General features: G+C 36.4%; 1 long non-coding RNA gene across 1 annotated transcript; it reads left to right on the forward strand.

Moving 5' to 3' along the window:
- Positions 1 to 1,322: 1,322 nt before the first annotated feature.
- Positions 1,323 to 27,141, forward strand: LOC131383769 (uncharacterized). The gene is made up of 3 exons (XR_009214028.1): positions 1,323 to 1,457; positions 5,634 to 5,689; positions 26,535 to 27,141. It is a non-coding gene; the product is annotated as an uncharacterized LOC131383769 (long non-coding RNA).
- Positions 27,142 to 27,573: the final 432 nt, after the last annotated feature.

The following is a 27,573-nucleotide window of genomic DNA, read 5'->3' on the forward strand; positions in this document are numbered from 1 at the left end:
TGCATGTCTTGTTGACATAACCTTTATTTATTTATTTATTATTTATTTGAGATGGAGTCTTGCTCTGTTACCCAGGCTGGAGTGGAGTGGCGCGATCTTGGCTCACTGCAACCTTCACCTCCTGGGTTCAAGCCATTCTCCTGCCTCACCCTCCCAAGTAGCTGGGACTACAGGCGTGTGCCACCAAGACCAGCTAATTTTTTTTTGTATTTTTAGTAGAGACAGGGTTTCACCATGTTGGCCAGATTGGTCTCGATCTCTTGACCTTGTGATCCACCCACCTCGGCCTCCCAAAGTGCTGGGATTACAGGTGTGAGCCACTGTGCCCGGCCCATAAATGTTATATTTTTAAATAATATATATCAATCTATTTGTCTGCAGTTCATGGATACTAAACTATATTCATTTACTTCTGCATAAAGCCATATCAGTGACTGACCAATACTCTATCAACTAAGTATGAAAAGTAATGTAATAATTTTTAAAAAATTATTAAGAATTTAAACTCTCTTTGGAATTATTTTAGAAGAGCTATCTCTACTTTGTTTTTGCCTAATCTTTTAGCAGAAATCTAATGAAAAGAAAGCTGTTTAATTGTATTTAATATTTTAAAATTCCAATAAGTTTTCAGATTGATAGTTTGCAGCTAAACCCTGCCTTATTTTCTTTTTTTTAGCCATACTAACATTCTCCAATTTCAAATCATGTTAGGGAACCCAGAAAATAAAAGAAGGTTATCCATATTTGTTTTCTATTGCTGGGTAACAAACTACCACAAAATTAGGAGTTATAAAAACACACACTTATTATCTCATGGCTTCTGTGGATAAGCTTAGCTGGCTACTCTCCCACTTAGGGTTTCATAAAGCTAAAATCAAGGTGGAAGCTGGGCTGTGTTCTCATCTGGAGGTTAGAATGGGAAAGAATCAACTTCTACTCTTGCTCAGATCATAAGGCAGAATTAATTTCCTAGTGTCTGTAGAACTGAGGACCTGGGCTTCTTGCTTTCTACCAGCTGAAGGCTTCCTTCACTTCCTAGGGGCTGCCTAGAGTTACCAGAAGCCACACCGCTTCCTAGAGGCTGCCCACAGTTCTTTGCCATTGGACTTTACTAACATGGTGGCTCACTTCATCAAGACAGCAAGGAGAGTCTCTAGAGCAAGTTTGCTAACAGTAGAGTGTTTTATATAATGTGATGTCATCCTGACGTCACATCCACCACCTTTGCCATTTCCATGGCTTAGAAACAAGTCACAGGTCCTAACTCACACTTAAAGGGAGGGGGCGACAAAAAGCAATGACCATCAGGGGAAGAGATTGGGGTGCTACCTGACAGTTTGCCACACTGTCTTCCTAAGAAAACCAAGATCTAGAATTTCTAGTAGAATTTTCTTTTGTTCATCTAAGAATCAATTGATTCTTAATTCTAAGCTTCAAGTGTAACTGCATTTTTATGGGTAAGTTAAACGTATCCATTTTTAAGCCTGTGAAAATATTTTGAAAGAAAATTACTACATTACTCTATGGGATACTTATATATGTATATATAAGTATCTATATAGAAAGAAAATACATTGAGAAAATATGTATTTGTTCACAAATGTATACAAATGAATATTTTGATATATAGACACATTTAAATAAAATGTAAAAAGCACATATATTTTGGGGGCTTTTTAGATTTAAAATACATTGTTGATCACATCTGCTAATATTTCATATTTACAAAGGCAAAGCCACCATCTAAATTAATGGTCGTAATTAGCAGATTGAGTTTTTCACCACAGGCAAATATCTGTCTTTTAGAGTTGTAAATGAGCATTTAAGGGTTGAAGCAGCAGGTAGTATATTCTCTGAGAACAAAATGATTATTTAACATAATTTATAAAGAATGAAATATTCGTACTAATTAATTCTTAAATATAGATTATGTACATGAATTCTTAATATTCCATTTTATTTAAATTTTATTTAATATTAATTTAGCCAGTGAGAAGAAATTGTGAAAGTTTTATTTGGTAATTTTGCTTGATTTCTATTCTGTTTATATAGAGTTTCTGAGTATTATTCTCAAGAATTAGGTGAAAAAGTTTTTAAATTAATTATCATATACAGATTTAGAAACTCACTTTAACATGAAAGATAGCTTTATCTATCTTTCTTTATATTTATCTATAGATCTATATATATCTTTATATCTATATATCTTTATATCTTTATATATCTATATATCTTTATATCTCTCTTTATATTAATCTAAAATATTAATATTTTAATATTTAATGTAATTGACACATTTCCTAACAATTATTTTAATAATTATCTATGGATTATGTTGATAGGTAAAATAATGAGTGAAAAATCAACCCATGGAAAATATTTGACATTTGATATATTATACTGAGAAAACTACCTCTGGGATTGTACCATAGGGATCTTGCTAAGCTGCAATACCTTAGACAAATTAATTAGTTCTATTGACCCTCAGTATAATAGACATAGTAATTATTACCTAACATAGTTATTTGATTTGGAAAACAATATGCAAATATATTTTATTCTGGGAAACCTAAAAATTGTGCCTCCTTTATTCCTGCACCTCACCTTGTAAAACACATAAATTAGTTCACAGGAATTAAAAACTTAAAAACCCAGATTATTATAACTTTTTATTTCAAAATAATTTTAAACACCAAAGACTCTGTAAAGACATTAAACAAACTGCTTATTACATCAGCTAACACTTCATATTTACAGAGATAAAGCCACCATCTAAATTAACAGTAGTATGTAGGGCTGTACGTCTTGTTAAACTGTCTTCTCAGTCTTTCGATACGTTCTATAAATTTTTTAAGGAACGTTTTGTTTTCTGATACAAAAACACATTGCATGGCTCATTCTTCATGGTGCACTCATTCTTATTTTGTTGGAATTGTGTTTAAATGCTAATACCTGGATGCTAGATGTACTCTTTCCAACTTGGGTGAGATCTCACATTCTCAACAATTTGCATGCCTCTCAAATAACAATAAAATGTCCAAATGATAATTACATTTCTAGTTTACATCATTTTTAAAAATTGAAAAATAAATTATAATTGAAACATAGTAAAATCAATTGCAAAAAAAGGTTTAATCGGCCAGGCGCAGTGGCTCACACCTGTAATCCCACCACTTTGAGAGGCCGAGGCAGGTGGATCACAAGGTCAGGAGATCGAGACGATCCTGGCTAACATGGTGAAACCCCGTCTCTACTAAAAATACAAAAAATTAGCCAGGCTTGGTGGCCGGTGCCTGTAGTCCCAGCTACTTGGGAGGCTAAGGCAGGAGAATGGCGGGAACCCGGGAGGCGGAGATTGCAGTGAGCGGAGATCATGCCACTGCACTCCAGCCTGGGTGACAGAGCGAGACTCCGTCTCAAAAAAAAAAAAAAAAGTTTAATCATATAATTTGACCACTTATGTTAACCAATAAATTAAATACAAAAGTAACTCAGAAAATCTTAGTCTTTTGGGCTGCTACAACAAAGTGCAATAGACTGGGTGTTGTATAAACTATAGACATTTATTTCTCATAGTTCTAGAGGCTGGAAGTTCAAGATCAGGGGGCAGGCATAGCCAGGTTCTGGTAAGGGCCTTTTTCACATTGTAGACTGCCAACTTCTTTTTGTATCTTCATATATCCTCAGAAAGACAATGAGCTAGCTCTCTGACCTCTCCTTACAAGGGCACTCATCTCATTCATGAGGACTCCACCCTCATTACCTAATTATCTCTCAAATGCTCTACCTCCAAGTACCAACACACTGAGATTAGGGTTTCAACATATAAATTTGGGGAAGACACAAACATTCAGTTCATTTGCATTATCTTAATGTACTACTAGCTCCATATAAGCTCAAAGGCTGTGAATTACATATATTTTCTTTCTTCCTTTTTTCCTAGCTTTATCTAAATTCAAGGGCACTGTGACCTTTTATTTACGGATTAAATGTGCATTAATCTAAAACAAAATCACTGTGATATGGTTTGTCCAGGTCTGCCACCAAATCTCCAGGTGGAGATAATTGAAGCATGGGGGAAGTTCCCCCCATACTGTTCTTACGGTAGTGAACAAGTCTCATGAGAGCTGATGGTTTTATAAAGGGGAGTTTCCCTGCACACATTGTCTTGCCTACCACCATGAACGACGTGACCCTGCTCCTCTTTCACTTTCTGCCATGATTGTGAGGCCTCCTCAGCCATGTGGAACTGTGAGTCAATTAAACCTCTTTTCTTTATAAATTACCCAGTCTCAGGTATGTCTTTATTAACAGCATGAGAATAGACTAATACACACTGAAATACGGTATTATAGAAATATAGTATTATACTGACCACATGTCTCAGTTTGGGGAGAACAGTCCAGGTTAACTGCCATCCCCTGAACATAAATATTTATGTTGAACTATTTCAACTCTCAGAAGTGCCCCAGCTTGGACAAAACTCATGCAATTGACCAATATCTAATTCACCACCTGTTGTGATATGTTATTGGTACCAACATGCTCTAAAAATGTTCCATTGGTCAGCTCTATTATTCTAATTTTTGATATGCAATTTTTTATAGAAGGTATATATTGTCTTTGTCAATTCCACTTACTAAACTCTCTAAAAAAACCCAATAAACTATTATCTATCATCCTTGTCATGAAAAGAACCCTCTTAACTTATCAGTATCTACGTTAAATTACAGAATTTCACATGATAAAATATTTTTAAACACTTTCAGACAGGAAATACACATTTTAAAATGTGTTATTGGTAATTATTAGAAAAGTATAGGAGTATATCAGCTTGTTTATAATTTTTTAATAAAAATAAAAATGTGAGCCTCTCAAATGTCCATCAATAAAATATTAAGTATTTTAGTACAAAAGAAAATTATACAGCCATTAGCACAATCACATAGTGCTCAAATAATAGATTAAGTAACTTGAAGAGATTTCCACAAAATAACAAAGTGGTTATCTCTTTTTAGAAGAACTATGGGTAATTTTTACATATTTCCTTATGTATTTATTATATTTTTAATACTTACATTTAAGCTGAATGGATTTATAAGCACATATGTATTTATTCAGTCATGAATATAATGCATCTTAACATTTATCTTGTGAAAATTATTTAACCATAGCTCTAAAAATAATATCCTCCAAAAGAAATTTAAAGTCACTTATATTCTTGGTTATTAAAATGTATCTTATCATACTTTTAACAGGAACATGAATAATAGAGGGATTTTATATAACATTGTATTCAATTTTGACATATTTGACATATTTTAGAATATGCTTTCATTTTTATATGCATAATATGCATGAAATATATAAATATGTGTGTCTGTACACATACTTCATAAGTTATATATGTCATTTCTACCAAATGGCACCTTAAATCTTAATGAAATTGGAAAGTTATTTCACTTTTTCGATAAGTGTAGGTAGCGCCCAACACAGTGTGGATGCAAAGTTCTATGCTTATCTATTAAATATGCTCAAAATATCTTTATCTTTGGTTATTTTTAACTATCTGTTTTATCAGTTTTTAATGATGATAAACTTAACTATCCAGCAATTTTGTTTTTTCTTCACAGATTTGTGCCTATAATATTACATAGCAAAGTTTACTTCCTGAGTTTAACAGTTACCAGTGAGTAAAAGCATTCTTTCTTTCGTAATATTGTATACTAAATTATATGCTATGTGACATTATCAGTTACTCCTTATGCTATTTTGATTTATTTTTGGGGGAATAGTGCATTTCACCATTAATTATGGAATTTATCTGTTTGTAACTGCCTACTAAGTTTTTAAGCACCATTTATTATCAGTTCATCTGCAGCCTTTATCATATACTAAATTTCCATACATATCTGAGTTTGTTTCTTGGCTCTCTATTCTATTTCACAATTTCATTTGTCATTCCATGCACCAGTGCCAAATTACTGGAGGTATAGAGAATTTATAGTAATGTCTGGAAAAGTTTGTTCCCGCCTACTTTCTGGTTTCATTATTTTTATTGCTATTCTAACAGTTATTTTTTTCCACATGAACTTTAGTATGACCTAGTCTAATTCCATTAAAAATAGTTGCTATTTTTTGGAAGGTATGAGTTAAAATTTAGAGAAAAACTTAGGGAGTACTAACATCTTTATGACGTTGGATTGCCCTATCTAAAAACAAGAAATATCTGTCCATTTGTTTAAGTCTACTTTAGTGTTTTTCAGAAATGTTTTAAACTTTTCTTTAAATAATCCTATTAATTGTGTGTTAATTATACATCTAAATAACTTACTGAGTTTCAAAAGTTAGTTTCATCAATGATTTTTAAGAGTTTTCCAGGTATATGTTCCTGTCAGCTACAAATATAGTTTTACTTCTTTACCTATTCTTAAGCCTCAGCCATTTCTCTTGATTAATTGCATTGATTAATACCTGCAATAATGTGCTGAATAGAAGCAGATGTTGTGGGCATACTGCCCTAATTCTTGGAAACATTACTACTCTTTCTCATTAAATAAGATGTTACTGACTTTAGAAGATATGTGGGTGTCTGTGCATGCAGGTAAATGTGTGTGTGTAGATATGTCTGTGTGTGTATATACATAATACACATATATATACAAAACATATGTATTACGTATATATACATAATACATATGTGTGTTACATATGCATGTAAGTGTGTATACATGTATACATATACACACGTATATATGTAATACACATAATACATAATACATGTGTGTATATGTACATATGTATATTATGTAATATGTACATAATACATGTGTGTATTTGTGTATATATAATACATGTATACATGTATACACACGTATCTGAACACATATATGCAACACATTAATCCGTGTAAGTGGAAAGTTTTGTTAGATTATAAATTTAAATATTTCTTTTCTACTTTTTTTGTTGTTCTTCAGGAAGTAAATTACTATGAATGTTTTTCTTTCTTTTTCTGCCTCCTATTTCTACTACTTTCCATTTTTACCTTTTCACTTCTTTTTTTAAAGTCCCATTTTTATGCTATCCTGCTAAAGACTGCTATCCTGCCTTTTGTCAATACTCATAATTAAAATTCAATTTATCCTCCTTTGGATATTGTATACATTGTTATTAATTTCTGACATCATTTTGCCTTTTTCTTTTTTGTTCAGTCAACTGTCTTTGTCTTTATTCCTGGGTTTGGTTTTGTTGTTTATTTCTATTCTTAGTTTCTGAATTTATGAATCAAGGTTGTTTCTCATATTCTTAAGTGCTTCTATTAATATATTTATTTCATCTTAATGATCATTATAGTTTTCTGTTTTATAATTATTTTTTCAGGGAGAATTTTCCTCAAATGATAAATGCCAGCAATATTTTTCTTGTTCAGTAAGAAATATCTGTCAGAAGCTTGTTGTAAACACTTGCTTACAGAGATGTCTCTTTGAGAAACAGTTCCATTCACTGAGAGAAAATAGCGCATAATGCATAGGCTTAGGGTTAGGGTCAAGGTTAGGGTTCATCAGTGTTTCTACAACATGCCTAGTTTAATGGTGCTCTTCTCTGTCATTGTTGCAAGGTTCAGTTTCTTACCTTATGTTTGTTTGTTTTGTCAGTGTTAGTGAAAAAAAATTAAACATATTAAAAAGGTGGAATTTTATTTTTATTTTAGGGCTGGCCAACATATAATTTTCATAGCATATTGTCAAGTTTCCGTAAGAAAAAAATTTTTTAAGGTTTCTTATTTAGCCTGATATATTTTCACAGGAAACAGATGCCAAACTTGATAGGGCAATTGAGGCACTCTGTACAAACCTGCAGGTAAATGTCAAGCACACTGACAGGGCATGGCGCAGAGTTCTGGGGCCAGCAGCACAAAAAAACTACACCATCTCTTTTCTAGAAGGACAAAAGGCCAAGTGGTTGCCTGAAACCTGGGGAAGCTGCCAAATAGAGTGGCAGCCAGCAGGAGCTCTGGCCATCCATAGATGGGCACAACTGAAATGGAGAGGTTAATTTGATCAGGTCTGCCTGCCCTGCTTGCTTCTGGTCACTTGCTTTTTGTTATTTTTTTTTTTTCCTTTTTCCATGAAGCTGAAGGCCATGGTCACTGAAGGCTGCACTGATAAACACTAAAACTTAACCTTCCCTGGCTACGTTATGGATAACATTCATAGGTCACCATGGTAATGGTCACTTCAGTTGTTTTTCAGGAACTTGGACCAGCCCCTGTCCAGCTCAAACCAGCTGAGACCATGGACCCTTCAAGTGGACCTGTACAAATGCCAAAGAAATGATCTCTGACTTCAGAAGGCCAAAAACTCACCCTCAGATCACCATTTAAGCCACATACAATGTATCTTCCATATATCAAAGACACTATGAAAAAGTATAAAGATCAATGACAAAGCAAAAAAAATTTTACAACATTTATGACAGCATAATAGTTAATAGAGAGATATTTAAAATATATATATATACAAATCTTGAGAAAGAACACAAAAATAAAATATAATTTTAAAAAAGATGTACATGGATATTTTAAGGGAAATTGAAATACCAATTACTACTAAACTTAAGATAAATTCACCAGTAATTTTTTAAAAAATCAATTAAATACAAGGCTATAGTGAGCTAGCGTTGCCACTTTCTATACATATGTCCTATGAAATACCATGAACCCTGACTATGCTTGCCCAGAACTAACCTGTTACTTGATTTTTCCCATTTTTCTCCACTGCCAATAGCATTTCCCCACTCCTTAAACCACCCCATTTCCCTAACCCATGAGAAGCCTTATCTTCAGGGAGGAGGATGTGAAAATTGTTCTTCCACCTCCTCACTCAGTGGCCTTGCAAATAAATCTTTTCTCTTTTGCAAAACCCATGCCAAAATGATTGATTTACCTTGTGCAGGCAAAACAATCCTGGACCTGGCCAGTAACCCAACCAAACCAGGTGAGCCCACAAGACTGGAGCCTGTTTAGTAAGCGTGCTCCTCCCCTGTCTCATCATACACTCAGTCAATTGGCATATTTTGAGCGCTCACTATAGCCTGGTATTTAATAGATTTTTTAAAAATTACTAGTGAATTTATCCTAACTTTAGTCATAATCGGTATTTCATTTTCCTTTAAAACACCCGTCCATATCTTTTTCCGATTTTATTTTGTTTTTATGTTCTTTCTTAAGATTTGTATGACATGTATATTTTAAATATCTACTATTATTTTCTCACAAATATTGTAATTTCTTTTAGTTTGTCATGGATCTTTATACTTTTTTGTAGTGCCTTTGATATATAGAAGATATATTGTGTGTGACTTAGTATACTAGGGTTTAGTATATTATTTCTTCTGAAGACTATTTCTTCTGGAGAAATCAGAAATACCTTCTTTATTTAGGAGTCTAATACATTTGTAGATTTTATTGTGATATCGACTCAGTACAAATTTTAAAATAGTTCAAAATTTGTTCATGTGTGGTTTGATAAAAATTCTAAGGTGTGTGTGTGTATGTATGTATATGTGTGTGTCTGTTTTGTTAAAAAGGTAAACTGAGGCACAACAAAATTCTAAAGAGTTGCCTTGAGCAAACGTTAATTCACAAGTCAGGTGCACCAAATCAGAAGTGTTTCAGAATCTCCATCAGGAAAACACAAGAGAAAGGACCTTATAGGATTAACAAGGAAGTAAAGCAAAGAAAATATTTGATTCGTTACAGTTATACAGTTGTCTTATTTGGTCTAACCATTGGAAGGTCTCTAGTTATGTTTATTGGTCACTTCTGATTGGTTGCAATTAAGTTATATTTTTCTTTAATATAGGTGCTATGGTCTGAATATGTCCCCCAAAATTCATATGTTGAAAATTTATTCCTTAATGCCACAGTGTTGGGAGGTGGGGAGTAATGGGAGGTGCTTACATCATGAGGGCTCTGCCTTCATGAATGAATTAATGCCTCTATAAAAAGGGCTTTTGAAAGCTGGGCTTGGTGGCTCACGCCTGTAATCCCAGCATTTTGGGAGGCTGAGGCGGGTGGATCACCTGAGGTCAGGAGTTCGAGACCAACTTGGGCAACATGGTGAAACCCCGTCTCTACTGAAAATACAAAAATTACCTGGGCTGGTGGTGCACAGCTGTAGTCCCATGCTACTCAGGAGGCTGAGGCAGGAGAATGGCTTCAACCTGGGAGGCAGAGGTTGCAGTGAGCTGAGATCATGCCATTGCACTTCAGCCTGGGTGACAGAGTGACATACTGTCTTAAAAATTAAATAAATAAATGAATAGGGCTTGCAGGAGTGAGTTTACCCTCTTCCATTCTTTTGCCATGAGGACAAAGCAAGAAGACCCTCACCAGATACCAGATGCTGGCACCTTGATCTTACACTTCCCAGCCTCAGAACTATGAGAAATAAATTTTTGTTCTCTGTTGTGGGAAGTCAGGGACCCCGAATGGAGGGGCCAGCTGGAGCCGTGGCAGAAGAATATAAATTGTGAAGACTTCATGGACATTTATCAGTTCCCAAATAATACTTTTATAATTTCTTATGTCTGTCTTTACTTTAATCTCTTAATCTTCTTATCTTCGTAAGCTGAGGATGTATGTCACTTCGGGACCACTGTGATAATTGTGTTAACTGTACATATTGACTGTAAAACATGTGTGTTTGAACAATATGAAATCAGTACACCTCGAAAAAGAACAGAATAACAGCAATTTTTAGGGAACAAGGGAAGACAACCATAAGGTCTGACTGCCTGCAGGGTCGGGCAAAAAGAGCCATATTTTTCTTCTTGCAGAGAGCCTATAAACAGACTAGCAAGTAGGGAAGATATCGCTAAATTCTTTTCCTAGCAAGGAATATTAATAATTAACACCCTGAGGAAGGAATGCATTCCTGGGGGGCAGTCTATAAACAGCCGCTCTGGGAGTATCTGTCCTAGGTGGTTGAGATAAGGACTGAGATACACCCTGGTCTCCTGCAGTACCCTCAGGCTTATTAGGGTGGGGAAAAAAACTCCACCCTTGTAAATTTGTGGTCAAACCGGTTCTTTGCTCTCGAACTCTGTTTTCTGTTGTTTAAGATGTTTCTCAAGACAGTACGTACACAGCTGAACATAGACCCTTATCAGTAGTTCTGATTTTGCCCTTGTCCTGTTTCCTCAAAAGCATGTTATCTTTGTTCTGCCTTTTGCCCTTTGAAGTGTGTGATCTTTGTGACCTACACCCTGTTCGTACACCCCGCAACTTTTAAAATCCTTAATAAAAACTTGCCGGTTTTGCGGCTCAGGTAGGCATTACGGTCCGACCGATATGTGATGTCACCCCCGGAGGCCCAGCTGTAAAATTCCTCTCTTTGTACTCTTTGTCTTTCTTTCTCAGCTGGCCAACACTTATGGAAAATAGAAAGAACCTATGCTGAAATATTGGGGGCAGCTTCCCCCGATAGTTCTCTATAAGTTACCCAGTCTCAGGTATTCTGTTAGAGCAGCACGAAGGGATTAGGACAATATGCATGTATAATAAATAGCTCAAATTAAGTTTTGATAATATTTATAAATCAAGCAAGGTTAAGATCCCCTATAAGGTCTAACTAGCTTAAATGATTAATTTTTATTTTTCATTTTAAGACACACGGCCTCACTTTGTTGCCCAGGTTGAAATGCAGTTGCTACTCACAAGTGCAATCATAGTGCACTGAAGCCCTAAAGGGATCTCAAGCAATCTGCCTGCCTCAGCCCCCTGGAGTGGCAGGGACTAAAGAATGAGCCACCACATTCAGCTTAATTATCCCAATAATTTTTTAAATAATCCATTACTTTTCATTTTAATTATATGCATCACATTAGAGTCTCTTTAATGACTATGTAAATTGTTTCACTGATCTATTTATGCCAGCTAACTCTTAAAGATTTAATCATTTTTGGCTTCTGATAAGGCAAGTCACTTTGAAGCCTGTTTCTGTTCACTGAGTCCCACGTTTTACACTGAGTTGTTTATTTGGGTCTTTCCATGAGTTTCCCACTCACAGACAATAAATCCAGTAGAGACCCTGTGTTGAGAAAACTGGGGTGGAGAGCAAGAAAACAACAGTTTGCAGAACACTTTAAGAAAACTCAAAAATTTAGCCTGTCCAATTTAGCAACATAAATCCCTCTTTATATTGCATTTATGTAAGTTGGATAAAGTGATCAAATCATCTGTGAACTTCTTTGAATTGTCATTCATAAAGTATAAAAATGGCTTTATTCCTGTCAGAAAAAAACATGTATACACATAATTGTTTGATTTGATATCTGTACTTTCTAGTCAATGTAATACAGTTTTGAATTGGGAGTTAAAGATAATCTCAACCAGGGAGGAAAATTACTACCCAGCTTCAGCTCTGATTCAGAGGAAAGTTAAGAGTTGTTTCCACATTTAAAAAAAAGTAAGTGCTAACATGTCCAAAAGCTATGTCTGCTTTCAGTGATGAACATGTTTTCTTGTTGCACCTTGGAAAACTGGGCTCATGAATGTACATCGCCTCCCTCATTCTCTGGACCACCTGCTAATTTGCTGTAAGCAACAGAATTGATGATACTATTTTTGTTTCTTAACCCACTAAATTACCTCATGCCCCAAATGATCTAATTGGTATTCTGTTCTTCAAAGCATCAGTAGTTGATTTTCATAAGGAAATGAAAATGACAGGCGAAGTTCTTGGCCTGAGCTCCTTGCGGGCAAAGCAGTCATGTGACAGGCTCGCTGTCTACAACCTCTACAGAAGGTGAAGCCTTGCTCAGCATTACCTGATGGGGTCCTATATTAAGGCTTAGAAACCCCAATTTAATTTGATTAACTATTCTGCCGTCAAGTTGTTAGCTGTTGCTCTTCCAACCCCAGACTTCAGAGACCTTTTACAGAGCCTGTTGTAAATAAATGCATTTGACAATCTACAGGATATGGTTTGTCATTCTAATAATATTGACAAAAACAACTGGATTTAAAGATGCAAGTGTCTGGCATGAGGAGTACGGGGACAGCAGAATGAAAAGGAATATTTAAGAATGCAAAAGCCAGTCAGACAGCACAGCTCTGAGCCTGGCAGTGCCCCTGCAGGGGCACTGGTTCACATGCTGATTGTGAGCAAGGAAAATCTCATTTAAACCAAGTGGGAAATTATAGTTACCAAATTGGCAATTACCTCATTCGTATATATATATTTCACTGCTACGTTCCCATCATTGCATGGGTCGCTTCTGACCTTAGGGCTCTTTACAATTCTTGATTTCATTAGTATAAAAAATATGAACTCTGAACACTGTCGGGCGTGACTTCCAGGCAGAAAGATCAACTGTGTGAACCAAGTTGAGTATCTTCAGCAGCCCCTGAGTTGTTGCACTGTGAACTGGGTATACAGACTGCTAATGCTTTGTTAGGAGTTCTTTCAACATGGAAACTACTTGACACATCAGCTTTGAAGCAGTGTGGCGTATGCATGCTCTAGAAAGGTAAAATGCTAAGGTCTGTCCTGCTGAAGAGTCCAGTGGTCACACCAGTTTCACATTACATAGGAACACAGCTTCTTCACAACCTCTGACCATCTCCACCCTCTGAAGTGGTCCATTGGATCTAAAGTCCCAGCATGCTGTGTTATTTGTAACACGCTGAGGGCTCTGCCCCACTTACATTCTTTACCTCTTCTATATGATGCATTAAAATATTTTGGGATCCATAATGAGTCTGATTTGTTAAATGATTAATTTACCCAAATGTTTATGAGCATCTATTACAGGGAATTCTTGGTGACAGGTGGCAGAATTTAAAGGAGAAACACGATAGTCATTGCTTTGCCTCCTCTGAGCTAAATATCCTGCACGGGAGACAGGTGCATTAAATTAGAAATTACAGTAATAATTATTAAAAAGCCAAGAAACAACAGATGCTGGTGAGGCTGTGGAGAAACAGGAGTGCTTTTACATTGTTGGTGGGAATGTAAATTAGTTCAACTATTATGGAAGACCTTGTGACAATTCCTCAAGGATCTAGAACCAGAAACACCATTTGGCCTAGCAATCCCATTACTGGGTATACACTCAAAGGAATATAAATCATTCTGTTATACAGATACATGCACACGTGTGTTTATTGCAACAGTCTTCACAATAGCAAAGACATGGAACCAACCCAAATGCCCATCGATGACAGACTGGATAAAGAAAATGTGGTACACACACCACTCTATGTGTATGATATACACTATGTGTATATCATATGTGGTACCATGCAGCCACAAAAAGGAATGAGATCATGTCCTTTGCAGGGACAAGGATGAAGCTAGAAGCCATCATCCTCAGTAAACTAACACAGGGACAGAAAACCAAACACCACATGTTCTCACTCATAAGTGGAAACTGAACAATAAGAACACATGGACACAGGGAGGGGAACAACACACATTGGGGCCTGTCGGGTGGTGGTAGGGAAGGGAGGGAGAGCATCAGGACAAATAGCTAATGCATGTGGGCCTTAAAACCTAGGTGACAGGATCATAGGTGCAGTAAACCACCATAGCACATGTATACATACGTAACAACCCTGCATGTTCTGCGCATGTATCCCAGAACTTAAAGTAAAAAAGTAAAAAATAAATCGGAATCAAAGTCAATTTTAAAAAATTTAAAAAGAAATTACGGTAATAGTTGATGAGTGCTATCACAGCATTTGAAGGGGCAGTAAGAACATATATGTAGGCCAGGCACGGTGGCTCATGCCCATAATCCCAGCACTTTGGGAGTCCAAGGCAGGTGGATCACGAGGTCAGGAGATCAAGATGATCCTGGCTAACACAGTGAAACCCCATCTCTACTAAAAAACACAAAAAATTAGCTGGACGTGGTGGTGGGAGCCTGTAGTCCCAGCTACTCGGGAAGCTGAGGCAGGAGAATGGCATGAACCTTGTGGGGGGAGCTTGCAGTGAGCCAAGATCACACCATTGAACTTCAGCCTGGGCGACAGAGCGAGACTCCGTCTCAAAAAAAAAAAAAAAAAGAACATATATGTAGCAAGATAGCTTACCCTAGTCAAGTGGGACTAGATAATGCATTTAATAAACAGTTGTTGGGCATCATTAAATGCATAAGATGACATTTAGACTGGTGCCTGAAAGATTATTTGGACTTGGTTCAATGAAAAGATGACAATGTAGGGGCAGGAATGCAGGTCAAGATAGAGAGAAGAACAAGCATGGAAGAAGACCAGAAACCAAAGAGAGCAACGCATTTAGAGAAATTCAGATAAGATCAGGACAGCTGTCAAAAACTAGTGATAAAAGTAGGACTGGAGGCCGAGGCCATGAGAGGTCTTTTAAGCCAAGCTAAAGAATCTGAAATGTACGTTGATATAGCCCAATGGTTACATTGCTCACAAGGTGCCTACTAAATAAGAGTAGACTTTTTTTGTATTATTAACATCAAATTTATACATTTCTGAGCACTAATTGAAGGTGTCTTGTGAAAAACTGTGTCACACAGGTCTTTCTACAGAAATACTCAATAAAGGTCTAATGATTCTAAAACTGAATGATTTTGCCAAATACAAATTATAATGTCATCTCTTTGTAATGATTTTGTAATACACATATTTGCAAATTTCCTTACTGGTCATCTTAGCAAATAGTATTTTATCTTTAAAAACAGTTCTTCAACCTTTATCAAAAGCTTAATTTCAAAAAAAAAAAAGTTAAAGGCACTGAAATAGATGATTGCAAATTTCCAGTGCACTGAAATATAATCATAAGCACATTGAATGGAAACGCTATAAATAAAAATAACTCATCAGGTTGTTTTTCTAACCAGAGGAATGCAGAGTAATTAAACCAAGAAATTAAAATCTGTAAAAATAAAAATGTAATGCTATACATCAGATTTACTGATGATTTGCAAGGAACTCATTGATCTCACGGTTTTGAAAAAGGCTGGTTTGGTCAAATTGCAGTCAATGCCTTGTTTTGCTTATCTCAAGGATTGTCTTTCATTAGCAAATTTACAAAGTACATTTTCATGTCAACTTAAATTGAATAATCCATACAGTTAAAAAGTGTGTGTTTAGCTGTGTGTGTTTCTGGCAAAGAGCTTCACAGGAGTGATTCTCATTAAAACATCTGATAGTATGATCTAATTAAAAATAATCTTCATAGTTACAAAAATACAGGCCAATGCCAATGACAAATATTCGTGCCATTCTACTTAATATTATTGATGAACAATTATAAATGGTTGAAATACACAATGGGTATTTTTTTTCTGTGTGTACATGTAGAAGACAATTCAAAGACAAGTCTTCATATAGAAATAGAGAATCATAAATTGATTGTAATTATCCATGAGAAAATATAAAATTTTTCATACTATTCCAGGTATGCCATGAAATATCTTCTTACAGATTTCTTAGCATGCACCAATAATCAACTTATATTATTTTCTATATGCAAATGATAATTTCATTAATTTAGCCACTTCTCAATATCTCAGTGTTTCTTGACGAATACATACATTTTTATTTTTATTTCGGTGTTTATAGGGAGAGCTGAAAACTGCTGAAAATGTTAATTTTTGAAAATGCCGTCAGGTGTCGCTTAACAACAGAGATATGTTCCGAGAAATGCATCGTTAGGCAATTCTGTTCTTGTGCCAACATCATAAGGTGTACTTACACAAGCACAGTGTCACCTGCTACACTCCTAGGCTGTATGATATAGACCACTGTTCCCAGGCTGCAAGCCTGTACAGCATGCTACTGTACTGAATACTGTTGGCAACTGTAACACAATGGTAAGTATCTGTGTATCTAAACATATCAAAACAGTAAAAATATCGATTTTTTAAATGGTACATCTCTATAGAATTGTTGCCATGAATTGATTGCATGATGTGAAGTTTCTCTGAGTAAAGGTGAATGTCTGGGACATTACTGTACACTACTGTAGACTTCATCAATGCTGTACATTTAGACTACAATAAATTTATTAAAAATAAATTGTGCTACAACATTACAACAGCTATGATGTCACTAGGCAATAGGACTTTTTCAGCTCCATTATAATCTTATGGAACCACCATTATATATGCAGTCCATCATTAGCCCAAATGTCATTATGCAGCACCTGACTGTATACATACACATATACACCTACAGACATACATACACACACACACGCACATACACACACACAAAAGAATACCAATCTATTTCTATGGATCAAACAAAATGAAAACGTTTGTCCTCCTCCTCCACTCCTCTTTTGATTAAAAGAGATGGGCTTCTGTGAAAAACATGAAAAACTGGGAGCAAGGAAAGGAAGTAGCTCTTTCCATATAGCCACTCTCTCTTGGAAGCAGCTGCCCTGTCCCTCCATGCTCTTTCAGAAGAGTAAAGTCGGTTGGGCATGGTCGCTCACACCTATAATCCCAGCACCTTGGGATGCCGAAGCGGGTGGATCACCTGAGGTCAGGAGTTTCAGACCAGCCTGGCCAATATGGTGAAACCCCATCTCTACTAAAAATACAAAAATTAACTAGGTGTGGTGGCATACACCTGTAGTCCCAGCTACTCAGGAGGCTGAGGCAGGAGAATCACTTAAACCTGGGAGGTGGAGGTTGCAGTGAGCCAAGATAGCGCTGCTGCACTACAGCCTGGGAGAAAGAGTGAGACAGAGTGAGACTGTCTCAAAAAAAAAAAAAAAAAGGAAGAGTAAAGCCTAGAGAGGCAAGAAAGAGTAAAGCCCTATATCCTTTCTTGGTGCCATGAAGTCCTGTCCACACTTCTGTGAACAGTCCCTTTATCAAATGCTCTAAGGAGCAGAGAGCACACAATGGTGTTGCTAATATTTTAGATTTACAGATGGGAATATGTTCTGATTGATATTTCTCTAAAAATGTTACATTATCTAATCAGCCTTGCAAATTCATCACATTGAGTGCATAAATTTCCCACCCATATAAAAATCAAGAGTGGATATAAATGACAAAAGTGATGGATTATGCTACATATCTCCTGTTAATCTCTGCAGCAGTGAGCATTAGCAGGAGACAGAGGCAGGAGAAGAGGAGGTTGGTGGCTTAATTTTTGGCTTCTTTCTTGTTGGGTCACTTCAACTGGTCCATCACAAAAGGCCATGTCTCTTTTCCATATGCCTTCATTCCCTGGGTTTCCTTAACTGTAAGGGAGGCAGAGGCTCCCTCACTGTCAATAGATCTGTGGCACTGCATTATTCTTTGTTGGTTTCTCTAAGCCGTCCTCACCCTTTGTAAGTATTTTGCTCATTAACTTTCCCCAATTTTCTTGTTTTTTTTTTTAACTAAAAAATTTATCTGAAGGTAAAAGCATGAAATAGTCATATACTTCAAATATTTTGTCCTAACTTAAAAAACGCAAAAGATTTTTCAGTCTTTCAAAATAGGTTTACTGCCTTTTGTTTTCCATTATCATTCTTGTGTAGAGTTTATTCCCAATACATTATTTCACTGTTTCTGGCTTTTTTTTTTTTTTTTAAGTAAAACGAGAACATAAAAACTCTTGTGAAAAATATACTCATGCAGAATTGTAGATTATTTTTCTTCCTTACTTTTTTATATCTTTAAATCAACAGCAAGACGAGCCTGATCACCATAGTGAGACTCTGTCTGTACAAAATGTATACAATTAGCTGGGTGTGTGGTAGTAGTCCCAGCACCTGTAGTCCCAGCTATTGTGGAGGCAGAGAGGCGAGGATCACTTGAGCCCAGGAGTTGAAGGTTGCAGTGAGCTCTGATCACACCACTGCACTCCAGCCTGTGTAACAGACTAACACCTGTCTCTAAAAAAAGAGAAAAAAATCAACAGCAAAATTTTTAAGTGACTTTCTCTATCAAATTTTTTGAACCCATTCCACTTGGTTTTTATAGAAACAACAATCTTTGCATGAATTTCTTTTCTCTTTATTTTATTTATTTATTTTTGAGATGGAGTCTCATTCTGTCTCGCAGCCTGGAGTACAGTAGCAGGATCTCAGCTCACTGCAACCTCTGTCACCCAGCTTCAAGTGATTCTCCTGCCTCAGCCTCCCGAGTAGCTGGGGCTACATGTGCCTGCTACCAAGCCCAGCTAATTTTTGCATTTTTAGCAGAGACAGGGTCTCACCATGTTGGCCAGGCTTGTCTCGAACTCCTGGCCTCGCCCGCCTTGGCCTCCCAAAGTTCTGGGATTACAGGTGAATTTATTTTCAATTAGCAAAATACAGAATGCAAATACACAATATAATAACATGTCCAACTGGCCTAAACGGGTTTGGGAACAAAAGCCACTGACAAAGATAAGCACACAGCTCTACTGGAAGAAGGAAAAGTGAAAAATGCAGGCAACCAGGCACAGTGGCTCAACATGCTATGGGAATCAACGAATATATTTTACCAAGGAATAGTGAGTATCAGTGAAGTCAGCACATTGGTTAGGCAGAGTTTGGTTGGGAGAGTTACCATTAGGTTGGCGCAAAAGTAATTGCGTTCGCACCAACCTAATAGTAAGTCTCTTAGTTTTGTACCAACCTAATATAATTGTGTTTTTGCCATTACTTTTGCACTAACCTAAGTGTATCCGTGGAAGGGATGAGAGTGCTAAGGAAGAGTGTGTAGAAAATGATCTGAAAGGTCTAGGACAGAGTCACAAGGCATACCAGCATGTCAGAGTTGAATCAAGAGGGAGATCATCTGAGAAACAGGATTAGGGGAACAAGGTCAGGAATGTTGGAGGTTTACCGGGAATTATTTGTTACTTAAAAGAGCATATTTCAAATCCTAATGTAGTTAAGTTCACAAATCATTTTTAGTTATATCGTAGCTTGGCTGCTTTCTGCTGAGATGTAGGGGACTGTTTGCTTCTTGAGAAACAGGGTATTTTGAGATGAGCGCAGGACAGTAAATTAAAGAGTCCTAGCTGTGAATTCTGCCTCTGACTCTGATGTGTCACAATTACTCAGTGTCTCTGAGCCTCGCTTACCTTAATTGTAAATATGAACAGTGAGAATTCATACAGCAGCCATGAAGATCAATATAAGGGGTCTTGCACAAAACTTACTCTTCAAAAGTGCTAAAAAACATGTTCCCTTCTTTCTTCTTCAGTCTATTCTATCTAGGATGCATTGGAAGGCAGCTGAATACCATAAAGAAACTCCCAGCCATTATTTCACAGCATATGTGCGAATTGCTAGCTTTGCTCATATTGTAAGTGGCTCAGTTTAATTTCTCTACAACTGAGGGGAAATGTCCTGCTTCATAGCCCGGAATATATGCTTTGTGATGTCTTGATGGATTGTATTGATTTTATTTCACACCACTTTTGGTCATATTTCTGAATTCAGGTGTTCTTCCATGCCATGCCATTTTAATGGTTCAGTTGAGCGTCTGGTTTTGTGCAATGTAGCCGTCCTGTTGAGATCCAATTCTCCTCAGTAAGACATCTTCCTGTGGGGAGTCATAGCACGAACCTCCACGTCCATAAAAGTATCTTCTATAGCAACAGCACCCCTCCGAAGTGTAATGAAAGGTCCATCATTTCCAGATACCCTAACCAATGCTTCCTCTCACTGTTAAGCTGATTAACAGTATATTGAACGCATATATAGAAAGACATGCACACATATGTTCATTGCAGCACTATTCACAATACCAAACACATGGAGTCAACCTAGATGCCCATAAGTGGTTTTCGACTGCGTAAAGAACATGTGGTACATATACACCATGGAATACTATGCAGCCTTAAAAAAGAATGAAATTGTGTCCTTTGCAGCAACATGGATGGAGCTGGAGGTCACTATGCTAACCAAATTAATGCAGGAACAGAAAACCAAATACTACATGTTCTCACTAATAAGTAGGAGCTAAACACTGAATACAAACGGACACAAAGAAGGGAACAACAAACACCAGGACCTGCTTGAGAGCAGAGGGCGGGAGGAGAGAGAGGATTGAAAAGCAACCTATCGGGAATTATGTTGATTACCTGGGTGACAAAATTATCTATACACCAAACCCCTGTGACACACAATTTGCTCATGTAACAAACCTGCCCATGTACTTCTTGAACCTAAAATAAAAGTTGGAAGGGAAACAATTTTTAAACAGAAAATTTAGTTCTACTAATCTATAGTCTCATTCCATTTTGCATGTATTCTTACACTATCTTGTCAACTTGTTACATTTTTCATGTTATCTATAGGCCATAAGTTACTATCAAGGAGAGATTCATAAAATGTGTTCTTTAATAGCATGCTAGTAAACAGTGTGGGCCCTGAGAATAGGTTAAAATATGAATGTAATGTATTAATAAATCGATAAAATGAATATAATCCTTTACATCATCTAACAGCTAATTTTCGGCACAAACTACAAAAATAGTAGAAGGAAGATACAAAATTGCAATTTTCTTTCTCTCCTATTATCATAAATCTAGAAGTTTTAAAAATAAGTTTCAAAGTAGTATGGGACCAAAATTTTCCAAAGATAAAACCCAAAATAGTTCCAGAGATTCATCTGTTCATGACTTGCTCACAGCGATTTGTGCACCCACCTGACCTGCAGAATTTCAACTATCACATCAGATGAACTTTAGAGTCAGCAATTGTGGAAAAATGCAACTGTAGCCGGCACTGAGAATATGGATTCTCCACATCAAAAACTCAGAGTTCGTTACTGAAATATACCAATGTAGAGTTTTCATATTCAATTACTACTGTTCTTGGCCGGGCTCAGTAGCTCACGCCTGTAATCCCAGTACTTTGGGAGGCCGAGGCGGGAGGATCACGAGGTCAGGAGTTCAAGACCAGCCTGACTGACATGGTGAAACCCCATCTCTACTAAAAATACAAAAATTAGCCAGGGGTGGTGGCACATGCCTGTAATCCCAGCTACTCAAGAGGCTGAAGCAGGAGAATAGCTTGAACCGGGGAGAAAGAGCTTGCAGTGAGCTGAGATCACACCGCTGCACCCCAGCCTGGGTAACAGAGTAAGACTCCGTATCCAAAAAAAAAGATAATTATTACTGTTCTTAAGGAGAAATTGGATAGTGCATGATGATTACTATCATGACAGATTCTGAGATATTGACTCCAAACAGTTTTGAAATTTTTATTTATTAAAATATGTTCAAAATTGCAATTCATATTCAAAAGTTTACTCTTGATGTTCTGAATAGCATTATTAAACTCCATGCCCCAGCTACCCACGTAACAACAAATAGAAAAATAACGATGGCAGCTGTTTTTATCCAAATTTATATTCTTGCACGTGCTGACTTTATTTTTTCATAATAGAAAATATTTTCTCTATAATACATGATAGAATATTATGGGTATTAATTAAAATATTTGACATGACAATAATCTGACTAGATCAATAATATATCTTGGCCAGGCGCGGTGGCTCAAGTCTGTAATCTCAGCACTGTGGGAGGCCGAGGCGGGTGGATCACGAGGTCAGGAGATTGAGGCCATCCTGGCTAACACAGTGAAACCCCATCTCTACTAAAAATACAAAAAATTAGCCGGGCATGGTGGCGAGGCTTGCAGTCCCGAGCTACTCGGGAGGCTGAGGCAGGAGAATGGTGTGAACCCGGGAGGCGGAGCTTGCAGCGAGTCAAGATCATGCCACGGCACTCCAGCCTGGGCGACAGAGCGAGACTCCATCTCAAAAATAAAAATAAAAAAAGAAAGAAAGAAAGAACATATCTGAATTACCATGTTACTACGAAGTTAGTCTTCTTTGACTCTCTAAGCCAAATGATTGCATAAAATAAGGAAAATACATAAAATCCTTTGACAATAGTTCAGCCTTGTTTCCCTCTATTGTACCAAACTTAGAAAGCACATTGATTTCAAAAAAAAAAAAAAAAAGACTCAACACAATTAGTAGGGTAGAAAAAAATTGTAGTAATCACTGTGGACGTCCAGCTTTGAATAGAACTGAAATTTGCTAGGTTTCTAATATGTGCTAAGTACTCTGTATAATTATCTAATGACAATAAATTAGAAGTGAATGTTATAGTCACACTCACTAGGGGAAGAACAGATTTACCTGTTTATCTAAGGTCACACACCTGGCTCATTAAATCCAGGTGGATTAATTCCAAAGTACTTGCATCCTCAAGTATGAAGACACTAAATAGTGACTCAAGTTGGTACAGAGTTGAGCAATGGAGGACAACTCCTCCAATTAGTGTTTAAAGTAAATAATGCAACAACAGCAATATCCTCTGAGGCAAAGATGCATGAAAAGAATTTGAAAATCCCCACTGCCCCTACGATCAACCCAACGGCCCCCTCTCCTCTACTTGATACCCAAGGCCCTGCAGGAAGGATGTTATGCATGTGCAGATTCTCAGATTCTTTTCCCCTTAAAGGCTTCCCCATCACTTTTTCTTTTTTCTTCAGAGTCTCTTTCTGTCATCCAGGCTGGAGCTGGAGTGCAGTAGCACGATCTTGGCTCACTGCAAACTCTGCCTCCTGAGTTCAAGCCTCAGCCTCCCGAGTAGCCAGGACTACAGGCGCATGCCACCACACCCAGCTAATTTTTCTGTATTTTTAATAGAGACGGGGTTTCGCCAGGTTGCCCAGACTGGGCTTGAACTCCTGACCTCAGGTGATCTGCCTGCCTCGGCCTCCCAAAGTGCTGGGATTACAGGCATGAGCCACCATGGCCTGCCTCCCCAGTGCTCATTTTTAAGCTGATTGTAATCTGCAAAATTTGTAGTACAAGTTTCCTGCCTCAAGAATACTAGCATACTGGGTCCTGGAACAGATAAAATAAGCTATTTGGATTTTTCTTCTTTCATTTGTGAAATATAAATAATAAATCTCACACGGAACTCTAAAATGAAGAATCATAAACAGACCATAGTGTCTTTTACAGAAAGAGTCTTTTGGTGCTAAATATTTGTCTCTGCTATTTAACTCGGCTGTACCTATTATAAGCAAATGTAATATTAGCATAAGAAAAAATGGGCAATTAAACATTGCAAATAACTTTTGTGTTATGACTTGCAACAAACTAGTATTTGTAAGAAATTTCATGTAGCCAAAAGGTATAATTTTGAACCAGTATTAATGTAAAATAAATCTTATATAGTACGCTAATTTATTTGCTCACATTATATCACATTAGTAAAATGAATTAATTTGACTTATAGAAAACTTGTTGACATCTTAATAAAATGTATCCCAGAAAATGACGAGGACATTATTAAATATGAAGTACCATTGTCAAGTAACAGTCACTTTAGCATATTGTCACTAAGAGACTGTTCTCTCTTTCTCTAATGGACATTAGAGCTTTATGCTGGTAATGAAAAGGAAATTTGTATAGTATGTCATTCAAAGAATAATATTCTGAAAAACATTTGGAGAATTTTTCAAAATATTTTTACTCTTTTCCATCAGTCAGTTAAATATTTTCAATCTTGTCTCTTGGATTACACATATTATAAATATCCAGAATAATCTTGCATGTGTGTACACAGATGTGTGCAAAATCTTGTTACTTCTAGTCTTTTTGGCTTGAGACACCAAGGTGATTAAAAAACAGGAAAAATACATGCATGAGAAATCTTAATAACAGAAAATAAAATAATCTCCTATATCTCACTAGTTATTCCTTTTATGAGCACAGATTATATGCTCTGCCGTTATCTCCTCCCACCATAAGTATGAGGCCAGAGAGATTCAGTTCTTGACTATCATCTGGGCTTGGATATCGGTCTAGGAACCAGAAACACTGTACTTAGGGTTGTCCACCATCCAGGTTTTTTTGTTTGTTTGTTTGTTTGTTTCTACCAAATAATTCAATCGGAAAATTCAACCAGAATTCTAAACAAAGATCATTTTTTAAAAGAATTACTTAATTACTCTCCAGGTAAACTTCTAAACAAATGCACTGAGTAATTAAATGAAAAGTAGGCAACAATTTACAGGCATATGATGATGGTGGAAATTCATTTTAGGAGCTGGAAGAATCTCTTAGCTCAAGTGACCTGGGTCAGCATTCTTATACTCTGTTGCCATCTTGGCTGACTCCATACGCCATTATACAAGAGCTCACCCTGGTACTTTAGCTCGTATTCATTTGCAACTCTCTTCTGCAACTCCCCTTGCCCACATTTTCCTGCATACTCTTCCACAGACTTTATTTCTCTTGCTTCTTTGCTCAGCTCCTGAAATCTACTATGAATAATGTATACAGGGGACACTGGATACCTTCACTGGTTTTCTGTGCTGAGCTCTCTCCAACACGAAATTTACTACTTTGTTTTCTGGTAGCATCCAAATTACGGTCTGTGCACTTCTTAAAAGCCTGGTCATCTGAACTTTGCCCCTGACTGACAGTCTTTCTGCGTAGTGAAAAGAAACCATTTCCCTTGGTTTCCAGTAGTTCTTGCAGAAAGTCAGGAGTAGGGTCACCCCTCTTTTCCTGCCCTCAAAGGAAAAGAATAACCTTCCAAAAAATCTTTGCTTCTGTGGTGCATTAATTTTTTACACTTTTAAACATCCTCTAGTTGCAGAAATGGGATATCAGAAATTATAGCGGTTAGCAGAAGTGCTGCACTGGTCCTTTGGAAAGTTCACTCCTGAAACATATGGGTATTTGAATTTTACCAAGACATTTGACAAAACCTTTCATTTCAAAATGGTAAAATGGTGAAATGTGGACTTCATACTCTTTAATGACTTTCAATTTTAGTTTTTCTATCATTCATCCAAACTGGTGGATTGATTTCCACCGTGAGTGACATTTATAATTTATGATAGGGGACTCCATCTAGCACAGTCCTATTCAGCATTTTTATTAATGATTTGAATTAGGATAAAGAAAGAATACTTAGAATAGTCAAGAAAACACAAGGAAAACATATCTTAAAGTTTACATTGTGAACTGAGTCTACTAAAACAAATTTGTGAGATGGATTCATGTAAAATATTACAGCTAGTAAGTTATTAGCTATTTCTTCATTTGTGTGGATTTCCAAAATTTTTCATTACATTTAAAAATCAATTCTTGGTGCTAACAGCTGTTGACCAGTGAAATACATTATTCGATGGGTATTTTTGAGAATCAGCTATAGCTCTGAACTGAGGCTGCTTGAGTGTCAATTCTGAACTCAATTCTCACCAGTTATGTGACTTTATTTAAGTTACATAACTTCTCTGTGCCTTTGGGGATAACACTAGTGTTTATCTTATATAATTCCTGAGAGAAAAAATAATAAAATAAATGCACATTATTTGAGCAATGCCTGACAGATGGTATGAGCTCTGTAAGTCCCAGTGATTATGATTATCTTTGCTTATTATCTTTTCTAAATATCTTTGCATCTGGACTATGTTTTCTTCTATATTCTGGCTTAAATTTTATCTTCAATAAAAATGGTGTGGTGAGAGAAATCCTCTGTTAACTGCAACTTCTTTTTAATTTTTATCTGAACGTAGGTTTACGTAGCCACACAGTACTGAAGACTTTGGAAGTTTCCTTAAAAGAGACGGCCCACAGTTCATCACTTTGCAAAGAAATGAACAATTCAAGAAAAAAATTAGATTAAATCCTGAAATTAAATCCCAGATTTTAAAAAATACTAGTAAAAATGGATCCACATGCCTTGCTATTAAGATCTAATATTCTCCCACATATGTAGTAATGAAGATTGGAAAGACATCCCTTAGGCATTCTCATGAAATGATCTGTATAAACAGCTTAAATAGAAAGTGTGATTAAGGCCTCCTCAATAACATCAAAATCACCTCCAACTTAATTCTACTCATTCAAAGAAAGAAATTACTTCATTTCTAAGTGAACACAAGATTCCTTTTTAAAGTAACAATTGGCAAACAATATTATTTGGCTTTGATATGCAATAAACCTAAATGCACTTTGAGGGTTATTAAATCACTGGGATCTTCAATGCCAAGAAGAATAAGAAGATACAATTGCTTCATTTTCTTCATGCTTTTCTCTGTGGACTGAATGTTCTGATCTTATTTACAAAGTGATTTTTGTATTGGAAAGGTAATTTTAAAAATCATGCTTTTAGCAGAAAGGACTGGGAATGAAAGTTAATATAGTAAAAGAAAAAAAATGATCCAGAGTAATACGTTCTATTTCCATTTCACCCATTTCTTGTCCCTCACATGAGTGGAAAAAAAATGGATATTTACATTGAATTTTCGAGAGTTTGACATGTTCTTAACTAAGTATCTTCAATAGAACATTTTCAAAATTCTCTTATAAACATCTCTCTACGAGCATTTTCCCAGGAACAGAAGAGGTCTATTTATAACTAAGTCTGTAAGCTCTGCCAGAAGGAGACGCTTTGCCTCTTGGAGGAAGCCGCTTCACTGAGCACCCAGCAGTCATGAAATCATTCCCCTTCAATACACAAGCTGTGCTCCTGAAGTTTATTAAAAGGTATGTGAAGAACTTTAAATATCTGAAGAACATGGGATATGACTATGTTTATATTATACAAGTACA

The sequence above is a fragment of the Hylobates moloch genome, unplaced genomic scaffold (genome assembly GCF_009828535.3).
Source record: "Hylobates moloch isolate HMO894 unplaced genomic scaffold, HMol_V3 SCAFFOLD_6, whole genome shotgun sequence".
In the NCBI taxonomy this organism is placed as follows: domain Eukaryota; kingdom Metazoa; phylum Chordata; class Mammalia; order Primates; family Hylobatidae; genus Hylobates; species Hylobates moloch.